At 45.5% G+C, this 16,607-nt stretch overlaps 1 protein-coding gene across 7 annotated transcripts in view; it reads left to right on the forward strand.

Moving 5' to 3' along the window:
* Nucleotides 1-16,607, forward strand: part of Skap1 (src family associated phosphoprotein 1) — a 295,053-nt gene that overhangs the window by 201,470 nt on the left and 76,976 nt on the right. The window contains exon 1 of one of the 7 annotated variants that reach the window (XM_030246431.1): nucleotides 11,745-12,071. The exons of the other annotated variants lie outside the window; for them this stretch is intronic. The gene's annotated coding sequence lies outside the window, so the exon portion shown is untranslated. Of the gene's footprint in view, nucleotides 1-11,744; nucleotides 12,072-16,607 lie in introns of those variants that run through there. 7 annotated transcript variants of the gene reach the window in all.

Raw genomic sequence — 16,607 nt, forward strand, 5'->3', positions numbered from 1 at the left:
AGCTAATTATATTTCTGAGCCTAAAAGCAAACTCAAATAAAACATAGCAAACCTAGGGTATTTCATTTAGATTTTTTTTGAATGTATCCTCTTAGAGGCAAGAAGAATAAAGTGTACAGGGGAAAAGAATCAGTGTGGTAGGGGAGAAACTTCTAGAGTTTGTTATCATCTAAAATTACTGTTGGCCCATGGCATGTTGGTACATTCTTGTAATCCCAGCACTTGGAAAGCAGAGGCAGGAGGATAAAAAGTTCAAAACCAATCTCAAGTTTGAGGTTAGTCTGAGCCATGCAAGACCCTATCTCCAAACAAAAATAATTTTAAAATTACAAATAAATAACTAATATTAATTTAATATAAATTATATACTATAAATTCAAATAATAAAATTAATACTAATTTACCTTTTTTTTTTTTTTTAAAGAATAACTCTTTTTGGCCAGGCATGGTTGCATATCTCTGTGAGTTCAAGGGCCAGTCCAATCTACATAGCAAGAGCTCCAGGCCCACTAGGGATACATAGAGAAACTCTGCCTAAAAACTCTCCACTTTTTTTTTTTGAGGCAGGGTCTCTCATTGAACTACACCTCACTCAACAACACAAGCAGGCTCCAGGGGTTCTTCTGTCTCTCTTCTAGCAGCATCAACTTACAGAAGTTTGTGTGGGGCTAATGGCCAACCCCAGGGCCTCAGGCTTGCTGGGTAAACACTGTCTGTACCCGCTGAACCATATCCCCAGCCCTTCTACTTCTTTTTAAGGCTTCTTTTATGTGGATGAGTGTTTTTCCTGTGTGCACCATGTGAGTGCCTGGTGTCCAACGAGGTGAATATGGAGTGTGTGCATGCTTGTGTGAGACTTCGAGTAGCCACCAGAGTGTACAAACAAGTATTTGCATGCCTGAGAAGACCAAAGGAGGGCATCAGGTGTCCTGTTCTATCCTTCCCCACCTTGTCTCCTTGATAGGGCGGCTCTCACTGAGCCCAGAACCTCCTGGTTTGGTTTGGTTTGGTCTGGTCTGGTCTGGTCTGGTCTGGTCTGGTCTGGTCTGGTTTGGTTTGGTTTGGGTTTCCCTGGGCTGCCTGGCCAGTGAGCCCTAGTGATCTCCTGTCTCCACCCCAACCCTCAGATTGAGGTGACAGCACAGGAAGCCACGCCCAGGTTTTAAACTTGGGTCTTCCTGTTCTTAGAGCAAGCACTTTCCCACTGAGCCTGCCCCCTTGCTTCTGTTTTAGAGACAGACGCTCACTATGTTTCTGATGTGGAATCTGGCCCAGGCTAGCCTAGAACTCAGGAGCCACTTGCTTCAACCTCCCCCTGAAATTATAAATATGTCATCACACCCAGCCCTCAGCTAGTTTCCTTACTAGCCATTCCGGTTCCACAGTTAAAGTTTAACATCCTACTCTAGAAACCGTTTTCTGATGTTCAATTTAAATAGTTCCTGACTTAATTGAAATCTATGTCTTCTCACTGCACACACAGAATGGCTGGCCAGTTTGCTCCCCCCTCACAAAACCTTTACTATAATGCACCGTACCATACTTGATCAGTTAAGCCAAATTGCTGCTTAGACTTACAAGCTCCAGGCCAAAAAAAAAAAAAAAAAAAAACCACAATTTCTTTTGAATTGTATTTATAATTGTTTCTCTGAAACTAATTTTTTTGTCTAATTCTGCAGGAAATTTCAATTAGGGAGAAATTGCCTTAGTCACTCTTCTTGCCTTTCCTAGTATTTCAGAAGTTGACGCACCTCGGTTACTAACAGTTTGCATGAAGAATCACTCTGTGGGTTGTAATTGTAGTAAATTGCAGACGGAACGATGTGCTATCATAAATGTGGAGCTCAGTTAATTTTGATGACGTGAACACATGTAATCCTCATGTGGGTGCGAGAAGCCACCCCTAACCCTCTTCTTCCCAATCCTTCTCTCCAAAGGTAACTGACTTCCCTTCCCAAGTTAACTCTGTGGCCCGTGACCCTCGTGTGCAGAGCCACATTATAGGTACTTCATACTCCTGGATTCCTCCAGGGGGGATTTTATGGATGTGGGTCAGACAAGGCCCTGCATGGGACATTACGTTCTCCAGCTACATAGCCCACATATCCATTGTGTTTCTCGTCTCCTACACAAACGTTTGAGTTGTTCTGGCTTTGGGGAGAAGAGGGCTTGCTGTGAATACCCCAGCCCTCTCTGCCGGTGTCCACTGTGCTGACCTTTGCGTTGGGTACTCACTCAGGGTTGGCACGGCTGGGCAGAGAGGCCACTGTATGTCTAGCTTTAACAGATTCTGCGGCTTTCCAAAGGGGTCCTTCTAACTGTGCCCCATCAAATCCATTCTCCGTCCTCACCAACACGTGGCCTTGTGGGTTTTCCTTAATTGTAGCAATTCTGTTGGGTGACAATGGTGGTTTCTTCCATTGAAATAAAGCCACGTGGAGTCAGTCTGGGGGGATCACTAGGTTTCCTACTGCCATTTTGTATCTGCCACTGGGTCACAGGAACCTCCGCCCTGGAAGGAACTCAGTGGCAACCACAGTCCTCGTTCGCATGACTTTGAACTGTTATCTGTGGCTGGTGGATTCTAGCCAGAGCAGACTGAGAAGCAGAAAAGCCAGATAACCTTTTGTTGTTCATTAAGGACCCACTTAGCTTACTATGGAGTTGCAGCAGAAAGCCTAGAAAGGCAGGTCGTGACTTTGTGGCTATACAATGCTAATCTCATCAATAATAGTTCTAAAGAGGGAAAAAAAAAACAGAATTTAAATAACTGAGTGACGATAGACGCAATAGATTCAGGATAGCCATACTTGGTTTTGCATACGTACCTGACTGACATGACCCCATTCTCCATAACCTAAACATGGAGTTTTCCTGGAAGCTGAAATTGAGGAGAGGAAGGTTAACTGTCTTGGGGTTTGGGGAAAGTACAAACCTGTAAATAGTCATATTGGAAGCAGTTGGGCTGAGCTGGTACTGCGCTTGGGGCCAGATGTCCAGGTTTCCAAAGGAACTCTTCTCCCTTGTCGGCAAACACTTAAGCTCAGCAACCAGGTTTTTCTATACCAGTGAGAAATAAACAAGACAGCTGGGTTGTTTTAATCAAATGTCAGACTCTTCATACTTCCCACTTTCAGTGGGTCTGCCTGCCTGACATTAAAGCAAAGTTTTCAATAAACACAGAGAGACAAACACCACTCAAGCAGCCTGATGCTACAGAGGGGACTCTCTCCACTAGAAATCTGTCTGGGGTCTGTTTTGTCAAGAGGTAGAAGGAAGGAAGGAAGGAAGGAAGGAAGGAAGGAAGGAAGGAAGGAAGGAAGGAACTCTACTGATGACTCCAGAGACTCGCAAATTAAACACATGCAATTAGACAAATACTAATAGGAAATTGGATTATATGCTTTTTCCAAAAGGTTAATTTTTTTTCTCAGCCTTTCTCCCTGTTTTCATGCTAAAATGTTGTATACACATTTGTCTAATGCTTTGTGCTCTAATTTCACTCTCTTCAAGGGGTTTCTGAACCCACAAACCCCCCAACTCCTGGGTTAGCGTGGAAACAAGGTGCAGAATCTCAAGCATTGCCACGAGAAAAATAACAGGGTAATGATTTTCTTTCCCAGTTCAGATATCAGAGGCCCAGGTATTGATTGCCCCTGTCTTTTGCCTCCTGTCTTCTGATGAAACCACACTTTTGACACAGAGTCATAATAAAATGTGCCCTTTCCAGTACAAGATCTCTGTAAATGTCATTCACAGGGTCCTTGTTTTCTAATCTCTGTGTTTTCACCCAAGCGATGCAGAAGCCCCTCACTGTGCTGGTGAGAGAGCAGACAGGGTTCAGACTTCCAATTCGCTGATTCCACACAAATTCCGTGATTTTGCTGAAGGCGGTTACATTTTAAACACGGGAATGCTCTCTACCCACCACGTCTATGAGTTGCAAGTGGCTGAAGCATGGGGCTTCTAATGACTGGAGGTTTTGTATGATGGTTTTAAGGACTGGAGAGATGGTTCAGTGGGCTGAGCTCTTAGAAAACAAATGTGAAACCTGAGTTGTTCAGATCTCCAGAACCCACATAGTCAGGCATTGTAGAGCAAGTCTGTCATCCCTGTATTACCCCAGTATTCCTACTGTGAGAAGAGGGTGGAGACAGGAGAACCCCCCAGAATTCATAGGTCAGCTACCGTGGAGAATGCGATAGCAAACAAGGAAAAGAACCTGCCTCAAACAGGATGGATGTAAAGACTAACACTCAAAGTATCCTCTGACATGCATACAAACTATGGCACATGTATGTGTGGGCATGTGTGTGTGCGCACATATACACAAACATGTGCATACACACACACTCAAGTACACACACACAAATTGTGGCACACATACTATGGCACACATATGTGCACGTGTGTACATACACACACACACACACACACACACACACACACACACTGATGTTGGACTGAGGCTTTACAATAGTGTGAATATTCGCCTTTATGGATGAGAAGGGTTGTTGCTGGCATGTGCATACGCCAAACAGGAGGCTGGGAGGTCATGGTTCGTTCCCCTAACAAAGCTCTACCCGCCAGTCCTGCCCGTGACCTGTAACACTCCTGCCGCCTCAGCTCTATGATCACCGAGGCCAGCCAGTGATTTGTGACTTTGTTTAAGGATACATATCGGTGTTAGTGTAGCTTGAGGCCACCAAACTCATTTCACTTGTGCCCTGCACCAAATTTGATCCCAAAGGTGTCAAGAGAGAGGATTAACACAACGCGACACTCATCACCTTCCCCCTCCCTGTGAAATCAGTTTATCTAAAAATATCCCATACAAAAGACCCGCAATCCAGGGCCATACACAAAGCACTCATGAGCGCCTTGAAAAATGGAATGGGCACACCTATGGCTTTTCAGGATGCTCCTGTGCTGTGACCCTGCGTTTCACATAATGTCGCTCTTTTATTTATTTCCAATAGCTTCCTAATCAGTCAGCAACGGCGTCCTTTCTACAACCTCAGATCATGATGCAATAATCCGTTTTGGTGGCCTTATTGGCCTCGAAGGTAGTTTGAGCTGTTAAAATCTCTCTTTAACAAGTTTCTCTCTAATAAGAGCCGTTCCAGCAGGCTTCACCTCCCTCTTACCTTTCCCTAACCTTGTCTAGACAGACACAAAATCGCAGGTCACACAGATCCTGGCAATATCATCCGGCCTTGGCAGAAAAGCTCGTTTGGACATAGAATCACCTAAAATTGCTGATAATTTCTTGTTGATTGGGGCAGAAGAGAACTCCTGGAGTCTATGTCAAATATAGCATGCGACTGCATTTTATGAAAGATACAGATGGCAGGGTGTTCTGAGGGTAGCACTCTTCCTTCTGCTGGCTGCATTACTTATCTGACAGAAACAGAAAACGGGAGGCAGATCAATATTTTATTTGTGCTCTCTGTTTTGTTCCTACCACTCAGTTTCTATTTCTCTGGCTTGGTTTTTACCACAGGGTTTCCCTGGACTGGCTGGATGGCTGTTTGCAGCTAGCATCCTTACATCTGGTCCTGTCTTGGGAACTGCCCACTGGAAATCCACTCATAAACTCTACTTCCATCCGTCTCTGGCCTTTTCCCTTCTGAGAGGCAGGGACAGCAGAGAAACTTATGACAAAGCAGGCTTTATATTCTCTTATATGAGAGAGAGAGAGAGAGAGAGAGAGAGAGAGAGAGAGAGATTTACTTTGTGTGCATGAGCGGTTTGTCTGCACATATATTTGTGTGTCGTGTGCATTGCATCTCTGGTACCCACAGAGGCCAGAAGAGGGCCTTAGATTTGCTGGAACTGGGGTCCATCAGATGCTTCTGTGCTTGAGCTGGGGATAGGATCTGGGTCCACTGGAAACCAGCCAGGGTTCCTAACCACTGACCTATCTCTCCGGCCCACCTCTCTGGTTTTTTGCTTACTCTCTACCATGGCTCCCTAGGAGGAAGGTAACTGATTTAAAGGGTCTGAAAATGACTTAGAACGGCTATGAAGGGGGGAAAATGGGATCCAGGTGAACAAGTCAGTGCCGGGCACCTTCCTCAACGTTGGCAAAGAAAGAAAAGTTTAAGTTCTGAAATATTTCAAGGAAGGAATGAAATATGTGGTAAGAGGTTACCTGAGATATATTATAGGGACCCTTGGCCCTCCGTCCTTCATGTTCTCTCTGCTTTCTGCGCCCTCTCGGTATGTGAAATCTTGGAACTAGAATTTCTGCTTATTGTATGAGACAGATTTTCAAACCTTAAATTTCCTAGGAAGTTTTTTAATAACTGTTATCAAAAGAAAAGTCTCTCTCTCTCTCTCTCTCTCTCTCTCTCTCTCTCTCTCTCTCTCTCTCTCTCTCTCTCCACAGAGTTTTGCTATATAGCCTAGGCTGGCCTCAAACTCGTGGTCCTCCATCTCCCCAGTGCTCAGATTATAGGATTTCACCCTCGCATCTACTAAGAAAGGTCAAGTTCTTCTATCTTAAAAACATTTACTCATGCTGGGCATGGTGGCACACACCTTTAATCCCAGCACTCCAGAGGCAGAGGGAGGCAGATCTCTGTGAGTTCGAGGCCAGTCTGGTCTACAGAGTGAGTCCAGGATAGCCAGGGCTTGTTACTCAGAGAAACCCTGTCTTGAAAAAAATAATTTACTCATTTACCATGTATAAGACCCACGGTTCTGTCAACACCACAAATTAACCCCCCCTTTTTTTTTACATATTTCAAAATACCATGTTGTACATGATAAATATATACAATCCCATTCATTAATTTAAAATTAATTATATATATAAAAAAGAACATCTACAGTCTAGAGATATGGCTCAGGGGTTAAGAGCACTGGCTGCTCTTCCAGAGAACCTGTGTTCAGTTCCCAGAACCTATAAGATGATTCACAGCCATCTGTAACTGCAGCTCCAGGGGATCGAACACCCTCTCTGGCCTTTATATACACCAGACATGCACATGGTACATATGCAGGCAAACACTCAGACATGTAATTTTTTTTTAAACTGGATAAAAAGCATAATCACAATATTCAGTATTTTATACCAGGCCTACATAAGGAGCATAGATCTTAAGGGTTTAGGGTTGTGTTATTGTTACTGATTTTGTTACCATTGTTGTTGTTGTTGTTGTTTAATGTGGCTTTGAACTGACAGTATAGATGAGGACAGCCTTGAACTTCTGATCCTCCTACCTCCGCCTCCAAGTGCTGGGATTACAGGTGTGCTCCACCACAATTAGTTTTATCCAAAGCTGGGGCCCAACCCAGCACGTTGGGCATGCCAGGCAAGCATCCTACCAAGTAGGCTACATCCCCAGGCTAGACCTTAAGACTTATCAGAAATATGTCTTCTCTTATTTCTAGTCTGTAACTGTCAGAGGTAAGCAATGCCTCTCCTGCTGCCACGCACCAATCAGGGTGCTGTCAAGACAGTGACTGGGTTGTAAGCTCTCTGCTCAGGGTTTTACCCATAAAGTTGTACTGCTTTCGGTATTTCAAACAAAGCCAAGTGTTCACTCGTTCTGTTTCCTTCAGCATACCAAAGGTAAACTGACTCTTTTCTGAAGAATGTCAAAAGCCACTGATCTGACAGCCCCAGAGAGGTTATCAGGACCCACGCCTCCAAGACCAGCATGAAACCTGACTTACTGTTAAGCTCTTCCCTCTGTGCCTGCCTGCAGCTCGAGATCAAACACATTCTCAAGGAGGGAACGCTGAGCCCTTGTAGAATCCCCTCCGTCCTACCCCACAATGCACAAGTCCTAGCTGGGACAGACAGAGCACTATGCCGGGAGCTGGGGATAAGAGAAAGGAGGGATAGGGCTGAGAATGAAGGGCTAGTTAGCTCACAGCCCTCCCTAGCCAAGGGCTAGGAGAAGGGAGAAGGAGCCAGGGAAGCCGGTGGAGCTGGGGCTGCCTCCCTCCGTCTAAACCCTGATCTCATACTGCTTCCCTGTGGAGGAATCTCAGAACTGCAGCTTCTCGCTCTGGGCCCCTGCCTGTCACACCCGTCCAGTGTGGTCTCTTGCCTGGGCTGATCTGACAGGTCTTCCCTTACATATATATATATAAGTAAATTTATATTTATATCTCACACACATACATATATACATATATGTGCCTGGGCTGATGTGACAGGTCTTCCCATACATATATATATCTGTATGAATTGATGGGGTGATATTTTTTTTCTTTTTTTTAAGCCCAAAGCCTATGTATGCCTAACAGTGTTCCTTTGGCTCTTCTTCCATAATTACATATACTAGCTTTTACTCTTAAAACTTCCAAATGACTTAACAACATTGCCCCTATTTCCATGGATATTTTTCATTAAGAACAAACCAATGTCCTGGCTAACATAAAGGATTCTTGGTCATCCTTCCTTATAGTTGCCACCCCAACTTCCTGCTTCTCCTTTATGCCTACCCAAGGGTGGCTTAGGCACAAGCATTCACAAGGCTGGCCTTCTTTGTAGAGCATTAGAACCACAAAACACATTTTAGATGACTGACTCTTTTCTTGAGGACTGGGGGGGGGTCTTTAGGACAGAGTCGGAGGGCAGGGAGGGGGCATTGTAGACAGGTTGAGATGCTTTGCGTTAAGAATACAGTCTGAAGAGAGTTGATACTTTTTAGGGGAGGTGAAAAAGAAGGCAGTGGGTTCTTCAGGCAAGCCAGTGGTCTTACCCTGGAGCATTCCCAATCAGAAAATAGACAGGAAGTTGACCACGTGACTCACATTCCATGCAGAACCTGCGAGCCCCTCTCTTCTACTCCTCTCCGCCTTCTGTCAAGACTCCAAGGGTGAAAGCTGTGAGCTGAAGGGGACAGGCCATCAGCAGAGGGTGACTTACAATGAGAAATGAAAATATTTGGATTAGCTATAATGCCAAGCCAGTGGTATTTACAAATTATTAAACTGTCATCCCCACGTGAAATGCGTCTCTTCCTGAATGAAATGTTAAGCTGTTCTTTTGGTTTGTTTCAAACTGTCAGGGCCATTATTTGATGTCCCTTTCTGTTTGTTTATCTTCATTAAGATGTTGAATCAATCATTTTTGCTTTCTCTCTCCACAAGCAGGAGTTGGCACAGAGTCAGGATGAGGGCCAGCCACCCCTCCCCCACCCACCGAGGGCTGTGCAGGTGCCTAGCCCGGTTTGTTCACAGAGGGATCAAAAACATATTTGTTCTCCAGGTTGTGTGGACAGACTGGCAGGGTTTTTTGATAAGAGATAAAAGAAAAGTCTTCAGTCACGGTGAGAAATGACATTTCTATCTGGAACAAGGAGATGCAGTGGATCTCATTCCGGTTTGGAGATCATTTTCCGGAGTAGCATCCTGACAGCTCACAGTGGGGTGGAAACACGGAGGTGGGGTTTGAAGTGGGAGACAGAACTCAGAGCAGGCAGGAAGCAAAAAATGGAGAGCCCTGGACCTTGTCCTGTGACAGATGTCAATGCTGCTCTCTTGAGTGTTCTAAATGTGGCATTTCAGTATCCAAGATGGTAGAGCGTGATTCACCAGGGTTGCGGGCGGTTTACTGTCAGAGGGACCAGTTGCATTTCTCTTTATACAGAGATCCAGCTAGCCCATTGATGCTGTGTAAGGACTGCGGGGGGGGGGGGGGGCGCAGAGGGGTGTCTCTGCCATGTGACCCACTCTCTCCTGCTTAGCAATCCCTTTTGAGGATTTCAGACCAGCTAACCAGGGTTAGAGAAGCAGTCAGCTAGACATAAAAGAGAACTGTGCACACCAGCTGGCCTATCTAGGGATAACACCTGTAACCTTGGTCTCATTAGCCCTGTGCTCTCTCCACCTGAGCTATCTGGCCCACGCAACTTAATCAACTGGGCAAATGAGAAACACAGAAAGAGGAAATCAGTTTATCGCACGATTTAAGAACCTGGCAAACAAAGTACTTTTACTTTTAAACCCAAACTACTCTAGGCAGGCATGGAGTACTTAAACCTAGCACTCAGTGGGCTGAGGCAGGAGGATGGCCACAAGTCTGAGACCAACCTGAACATAAAGTGAGTGTGAGGCCAGCCTGGGCTACATAGTGAGAGTTTGTCTCAAAATCTGAATGAGATGGGAATCACAGCCCAAACAATCTAACAGTCCAATCTAAGAGTCTAGCAAATTTCTTGTATTTTAAATCACATTGTTTTCCTTTTTTGTTGTTTTTTTTTTCTTGTTTTCATTTTCAGAGAAAGGGTCTCATTTAACCTAGTCTGGCCTCATACCCAATATGTTCCTTAGTCTGACGTTCAGCTCCTGATCCCCCTGCCTTCAAGTCCCAAGTGTTTGAGACTTGGGTACCACCATACCCGACTCTAGACCACAGGTTTCTGGTCTGGAATAGAATTCTTCTAGTATTACTCTAATACCTCTTACTGACTGCAAAGTACTCACACCACCGGGAGCCCTCGAACTCCAGGAAGCTACATCTTTCTGTTGGGCAGTCTCCCTTGCACTGATCTAAGCAGAAACTGTGTGAGACTGAATACCATCTCTCCTGATGGCATAAGCACCGGTCAGCGTGCCATCCTGTGTGCTAGCCACTGCTCCACCCCTGATGGTGACACACCAGTTGACTGCAGAGACGCAAGCAAGAAGGTCATTGCTCCAGCCTTTCACTAGGCAAGGGGTGGCCTTCCAAATCATCCCAAACTGAAACGTTTCGAAAGGCAAACCAAACACTCCATTTATTTGAGGCCTCTGTTATGACTCTTGGGCCACAGATAATGACTCTGAACAAATGCTCACTCCTCATTAATGGGAAACACGTTCCCCTAATCACCACGAATTACCCAACACCTGGAGTTATGGCGGCTTCTCAGTTCACACTCATTTGCTTCCTTTCTGGATGTCCTAAGTTCACAGTGACTGCCAGCGCCTGCTTCACTGTGTCACAAGGTGACTGCAGCTGCTAGTGTACCTCTGGTGTGTATCCTCTTCTCCTCCTGTACTTTGATGGCCTCATAGCACCCCCATCCCCTCCCTTCCTGGCAACTAGATTCAACCACACAACTTAGGTTGTGGCCAGAACAATGTAAGAGTTTAAGAGCAATGTATCAACTTCCAGGGTCACTCATGAGATGCGTAAGCACTTGGGGAGAGGGTTCTCTGTGTTCACACTTTCCTTCCTTATGGTGGCTGGAGCCAGAGCCAGCTTAAACCATGAGGAAGAAGTCATGTGCTTTATAAAGATGGTGGGGATGGGGGGCTGGTGGGAATGGGGGGGGGGAGCTGAAGAGCTGACTCAACCATTAAGAGCACTTGTGTTCTTGCAGAGAGTATGGCTTTAGTTCCTGGCATCCACATGGTGGCTCACATCCATCTGTAAGCTCCAGGGGACCCAATGGGCTCTACTGATATCAGTGGCCATGCAGGCACGCACTTGGTACACATCGATACATGAAGTCAAAACACTTATACAAATGAAATAGACCTTCAGAGACTGGAGACAAAGCAGAGATTGCCCTCCAACCCAGGCTCCCTCCGTTCCGTCTTTTTACACATGGGGGGAAATTATAGTCTGTGACCACAATTTTCCATAGACATCTATCATACTGGCTAAACCAATCTTAACCTATCTAACCCGATAACGACTCACTTTGGGAAGCTAAATGGGGTTGGAGAAGAGTCTACAAAGAAAGGGATGGAGTCTGAAATGGCAAGAGGCTTCTTTGGCCATTTGAACAGATACAATGAGCCAGTGTTAGATGATAATCATAATGATTTCCTTGGCATTTCTTAGCCGATACTCTGCAGAAGCCTTCATAATTAGTGTCTTTTCTGCATGCCTTGGTAATGTTAGTCCTGGGCAGTTTGCACAAATCATCTCTGTCCTTTCCCAGGTCATCCTTGGTTACTACTTTCCTCCTGGTGCCTCGCATATCACTCGCTGCATCGTCTGTCACACAAGTTCCCAAGCCTTTCGACTGCTCCTTTTCACTAAGGTCCACCAGCCAGCCATCAGGTTGACAAGGACCTGGCAAACAAACTCCCTCCCAGACCGCGGCTCCCAGCCCAAGGTGAGCATCCAAAGCAAGTACAGAACTTCATACGAATAAGCGTGCTGCCTCAGCACCAGCCGCTCCGTGTTCTTAAAAACGCTTGACAGAGCTAACCACCCCACACACCTCGTGGCTGAGTCACTGGGACCTACTTCTCCACCACCCATCTCTGCTCAGGGATCTACTGCATGATTCCAAGTGCTTATGCCTTGCCCCTCAGAGAGCTGCCTCCCTTTCGCGGCGATCTGGGATGTGGTGATTCATTAAAACGATGTTGATGAGACTGTTTCTCTTAATGCCTGTCTCTCCCAGAGCATCTGCGGCCAACAGGGAACGCACCTTCATCTGAGGGAATGGGCTCCTAATGGTGGAAATTCAGGAATTAAGGAAGTCAGTTGAGAATGTATTTTGGAAGAGGGACCCTTTTACCAGTTCCTTCAGACACATCCCATTTAAGCATCCCAATTCTACAACAACAAAACCACTTGAGTCTGTTTGAGAAGACTTCAGACTTCCTGGCGCTGGGGGAGGAGGGGAACAAAGACCATCTCCTCCTCCTCTTCCCTTCCTCTCTAGTTGGGAGTCAGCCTCAGGCCTGCCATTTTCTCCAGTCAGAAAAAGGAGCACCATCCACCCCTGGTCCAGCCACAGCGAGTGGCGGGTGGGTGGGTGTGGAAAAGTGTACCCCACCGTCGAGAATGTGTCATACCTGGAGTGTGATCGTGGAAGCCAGAGCAGAGGGTCATACACCCTTTTGCAGCACATGCAGCCAGACTGATCGATATTGTCGCACATCTGGCCATCTTTTACGGACTTCGGGTGATTAAGCCTCCACCACGTCTTATGTAATCCTTAATATTTCACTGGCTTTTCTTCTCAACTGTGTAAGCCATTTCTTTTTACTTGTATTCTACCTGCCTCACTGTTATTAAAAAAAAAAAAAAAAAACAAAAACAAAAAAAAAACACCTCAATGTCGGGGGCTATAGAGATGGCTCAGAGCTTAAAGAGCACTGGCTGCTCTTCCAGGATACCCAGGTTTGCTTCCCAGCACCCACCTGGTGGCTCACAAAATCTAATGTAACTCCAGTTCTCGGGGCTCTAACACCCTCTTCTATACTCTGCAGGAACCAGGCCTGTGCGTGGTACAGATATGCATGCAGGCAAAACACTCACCCACATAAAATAAAAATAAAGATTTTCATGTTTTATGTATAACTCAAATAAGAAATATTAAAGCTCCCTACAAATGTCACCACTCTATTCAAACATATGAAACTGTTTCTAAAACAGAAACTGTATTTGTACAGAATTATTTCTTGACGCAAGCTACCTAGTGAGACTCTGTCTCAAAACAGAAAGGAAAATGGGGAGTGAGAAGATGACTCAGTCAATAAGGTGCCTTTTATGCAAACAAAAAGAATTGAGTATCCCCCACACCCATACCTATGTAAAAGCCAGACAGTGGTGTCATATGCATGTAAACTCCAATGAAGGGGAGGATTGGGGTTCAAGGAATAGCAGGAGGATCCCTAGGTCTTACTGGCCAACCAGCCTAGCCAAATCTATGTGTTCCAAGTTCAGTGAGAGACCCATCTCAAAAAAGAAAAAAGAAGAAGAAAAGGTGGGGGAGTAAGGAAAGATCCTTGTGCTAGCAAGTTTTGTGTCAATGTGACGCAAGCTAAAGGGTTCTCAACCTGTGGGTCGCCCCATGGTGTCACATATCAGATGTCCTGTATATCAGACATTTACATTAGGATTTATGAAACAAAATGACAGCTATCAAGTAGCAACAAAATAATTCTATAGTTGGGGGTCCCCACAGCATGAGGAACTGTGTTAAAGGGTCTCCGCATTAAGAAGGTTGAGAACCATGGAGCTAAAGTCATCAGAGAGGAGGAAGCCTCCGTTGAGAAACTACCGACCCCTCCCCCCATAAGATCAGACTGTAGGCAAGCCTGCAGGGCATTTTCTTAATTAGTGATTGATGGGATAGGGTCCAGCCCACCATGGATGGTATCATCCCTAGGCTGGAGGTCCTGGGTTCTGTAAGAAAGCAGGCTGAACATATGGGGAGCAAGCCAGTAAGCAGCACCCCTCCATAGCCTCTGCATCAGCATCTGTCTCCAGGTTCCTGTGCTGCTTGAGTTCCTGCCTGCATTCCTTCACTAAGGGACTATAGATGTGGAAACATAAGACAGATAAGCCCTCCCCCCACATACAACTTCATTGCAGCCATAGGAACCCTCAGACCACACCCAGTGCCAACCCCTGTTCTCCCTATGCACGGGCCTGCATGCATACACATGTACACACACGCATGTAAAACCCACAACACGCAGGCACACGTGCAGAAAGATGACCATTTTTCTTATTATCGGTGACTATTCTCAGTACCAAAGTCAAGGAAGGGATTAAACGTAGCAGGACATTTAAGAGCCCATGGTTTTGACTTGTTTTTCAATCTTGCAGAAAGAAACTAAGGGGTAACAAGGCAAATTCTAAGACTCAGAGATAATCTGAACGTGGAACCCTGGCATCCAGGAACCTGCCCCTCAAGTCTAATCCCTTAGCCCCTCAGGTCTTCAGCTTCCTCTGTCGAGTAAGAGGACTAGCTTCTGTTCTTGCCGATGCCAAAAGCACACCGGCACACTGGTGCGTCCGGAAGCATATTTTTTTGTAACCCATCACAGATTGATGGCGCCGCTCATAGGGTTCCGTGATGAATGCCTTCTCATACCTTTTGGGGTGTGAACTGCTCCCCTGGATCAGGCAGAGAGGAGGGAGCAATGGACACCAAGGGCAAGTATCCCATCATTGTTTATTTTCTTTCCAAAGTGGCAAGACATTGTTATAGCTTCTTACTTCGTTTTATATACAAATCGGGGTCCCCTGGGGGAAGCGCATCCTTCCTGTGAACAGCTCTCTTGGTTACAGGAGAAAAGAGAGTTAGCAGTCCAGCCCCTGGGGACATCATTTAATATTTCCAGCATTTCACACAGGCTTCTGATGCTCGGGTCTTCCAGGGGAACGCTGATTTATGCCTCCTGCTGTCAGACAATGTAAAGGTGAGGTCAGGCACAGACATCCTTCATACCTTCTCCGGGTGCTCACAGGTCCCCTGGGCAAGGTGGAATCAAAGCATCTCAAATGGTGGAGGTCACAGCCGTGACACCATCAGAAGTGAGATCGCACAGTCTCCTTCCTCCACCGTGAGCGGCTCTCATGTCCGTATATCTTCATGTTGCCGTTGTTTCTACTTGAAAAATTGCACATGGTTGGTTTTGGTTTTCCCTCATTTCCTGTTCTTAAAACCCGATTTCCACCCCTCATCTAAAGTGTAATATATGTCAAAATTGATGGTTATTTGTGGCTGATTATGTTTTTAAAAGGCAAGGCCCTTAACAGAAATGCAGGACAACAGGTGTCCTGTTTTATGGCCTTGTACCTCACCAACCCTATCAATTCAGATCATGTGTGGTGCTTTCTGTCTTTGCCCTGATCTGGAATTATTTTTCCAGGACACCTGAGAAGTTCTTTGCTCTCTGCCACAAGCCCTCCCACGTGGTAGGTTCCAAATCAATTTTCCGTGGTTTGACCTGATCTACAGGTGCTTTTTCTGATTCTTGTTAGGCCCAGCAATACAATAACATTCTGTAAACTGCAGCTTCCTCCTTACACCCCTGGGTTTCTGACCTCAAAAGACTTCGTGCCTTTTTATTACTTGTGAAATACAGCAGACCTCCAGCGGAGAGAAGCCCCCTGTCTCCATGCCTCTTGCCACGCAGGAAGGACTTAAGCAAATTTAAACCTGTGATACCAAGTACAGTATTAGGAGAGCAAATGAGTCTTAAAACTGCAGACTGCAGCTTATTAGAGTGTTCTTTCAGTGATGCCTAATTCTGTTCTGTGTGCGTGCTTTTAATAACAGTGTTCCTTTCCTGGGCTACACTGGATTTCTTCCTCTTATGGATTCCTTCACACTGATTAAGCTTAGGAATCTTCTGTAATCAGCCACTCAGAATGGACATCATTATATAAATACGTGGATGTATGGCTTTGCGATTAAAAAAAAAATAGCTGTAAAGTTTTTAATCTTTGGGTTATTTTGTATTATGTAAATAATGTAAGTACATTGTTTGGGGTTGGGTGATCTCCTTACATGTGTTGATTTTTTTAATTGGTGTGTATGTGTGGGGACTCATGCTACACTGCTTGTATGGCACTCAGAGGACAATTTGCAAGAATTTGTTCTCTCCTTTTACCATGTGTGTGGATCCTGGGGATTCGATCTCAGGCCATCAAGTGGGGGGGGGGGCACCTTTACCCTCTCTTAGCCATCTTTCTGGCCCAGTAGATAATGGAGTGTATTTAACTTTAAATTTTTGTTTTATGTGCATGTATGTTTATGTACCACATATGTGCAGTGCCTGCAGAGGCCAGAAGACATCAGGTGCCCTAGAACTGGAGTTACAGGTGGCTGTGAGCTGCCAAGTGGGAACTGAACCTGGGTCCTCTGAAAGAACAGCAAGTTCTCTTAACTGCTAAACTATCT

Source organism: Mus musculus, chromosome 11 (assembly GCF_000001635.26).
Source record: "Mus musculus strain C57BL/6J chromosome 11, GRCm38.p6 C57BL/6J".
NCBI lineage: Eukaryota > Metazoa > Chordata > Mammalia > Rodentia > Muridae > Mus > Mus musculus.